Raw genomic sequence first — 1927 nt, 5'->3', positions numbered from 1 at the left:
GCGATTTCCCCAAGGTCACACAGCAGAGAAGTGGCGGAGCTGGGATTAGAACGCAGGACCTTCTGACTCCCAGGCCCGTGTTCTATCACAGTCCCTTTTACAGATGAGGGAAATATGGCACAGAGAAGTGAAGTGACTTGCCCAAAGTGACAAAACAGGCAAAATGCAGAGTTGAGATTAGAACCTAGGTCCTCTGACTCCCAGCCCCCCGCTCTTTCTATAGAGAAGGCTTAGTGGCAAGAGTACGGGCTTGGGCGTCAGAGGCCGTGGGTTCTAATCCTGGCTCTCCCACTTGTCTGCTGTGCGACCTTGGGCCAGTCACTTAACTTCTCTGGACCTCGGTTACCACATCTGTAAAATGGGGATTGAGAAGACAACCTTGTTATCTACCCCAGCGCATAGCACAGTGCTCGGCACGTAGTAATCGCTCAACAAATAACATTATTTTATTATTAGGCCACCAGATCACGCTGCTTCTCTGTCCTTGGGGGCAGGGAACGGGTCGACCAACTCCGTTATACTCTCCCGAGCGCTTATTACAGTGTTCTGCACACGGTGCTCAATACATATCACCGCTTGATTGATGGATCACGGGGGCCTTGTGTGTGTGTGTTTGTGTGTGGCGGACGAGAGCCGGGGGGTGATGGAGCGACTCTTGGGGGGATTGAGGGTGGGAAGGGGTGGAATGGGGGGGGAAAGGGAGATGAAAGGGGCAGGTAGACCGACAGCCTGACTCTCTTGGATCGCCAGTTCGTAAAGGAAAAAAAAACAACCTCAAAACAAACCGTGAACTTCTCAAATTGTGGCCCATGGGTCCTTAGATCTTTTTTTTTTTTCTTCCTTTCTTTTTTGTTTTCCTGAAAGACCGAGCAGGGCAATAAATCAAGGGTGTCCCCTTCCTTCCTCTGAGAGCCCATCCTGGCTGCAAAATAGAGCTCGGATGCTGGGCGAGACAGGCAGGCCACGCGAGCCGGGGGCGACCAATAAAGTGGCTCGGACACTCGGGAAAAGGGGGCGAGAAATGAGTAGGGATGGGGAGGGGGGCGGCTAGAAGGGGCCGGGGCTAGCGTAGGAAACACTCAAACACCGGCCGAAACACTGGCCGGCGCTCGGCCTGCAGAATGTTGCAGTGGGTTAAGGAGAATAATAAGAATAATAATAATAACAGTGGAGTTTGTTAAGAGCTTACTATATGCCAAGCACTGTTCTAAGCGCTGAGGTAATCAGGTTGTCCCAGGTGGGGCTGACGAGCTTCATCCTCATTTTCCAGATGGGGTAACTGAGGCCCAGAGAAGTGAAGTGACTTGACCAGAGTCGCACATTTATTCTGTTAACGAGATGTACATCACCTTGATTCTATTCATTTGCTGTGGTTTTAACGAGATGCTCATCCCCTTGATTCTATTGATTGCCATTGTTTTTGTCTGCCCGTCTCCCCCGATTAGACTGTAAGCCCGTCCGTGGGCAGGGACTGTCTCTCCCTGTGGCCGATTTGTCCATTCCAAGCGCTTAGTCCAGTGCTCTGCACATAGTAAGCGCTCAATAAATACTATTGAATGAAGTGGCAGGCGCGACATTAGAACCCACGACCCGTGACTCCCCAACCCGTGCTCCTGCCACCAAGCCTCGCTGTAAAGCTCTCCCGGGCAGTAAAGATTATGAAGTCCAGCTCAGGGTTTATCAAATGACTTCCGCCCGCCGGGGCCCCCTTTAAACCTGCGGCCTCTGATCTCTGCAGCTCCGGGGGCCATAAAAGTGTCTGATGATGGAGAGGGGCGGTGCCCACCCCGGGAGGGGCAGGAGCAGGAGGAAGAAGAGGAGGAGGCAGGGGGGAGGTGGGGGCACTTCTGTCTTCTAGCAGGCTCTAGCAGCATTCCCATAACACGGAATTTAAATCTACTTTTCAGGAGGAAATATCCGGCAGTAA

The sequence above is a fragment of the Ornithorhynchus anatinus genome, chromosome 8, assembly GCF_004115215.2.
Source record: "Ornithorhynchus anatinus isolate Pmale09 chromosome 8, mOrnAna1.pri.v4, whole genome shotgun sequence".
Lineage (NCBI taxonomy): Eukaryota > Metazoa > Chordata > Mammalia > Monotremata > Ornithorhynchidae > Ornithorhynchus > Ornithorhynchus anatinus.
Note: the sequence above shows the minus strand (reverse complement) of the source record.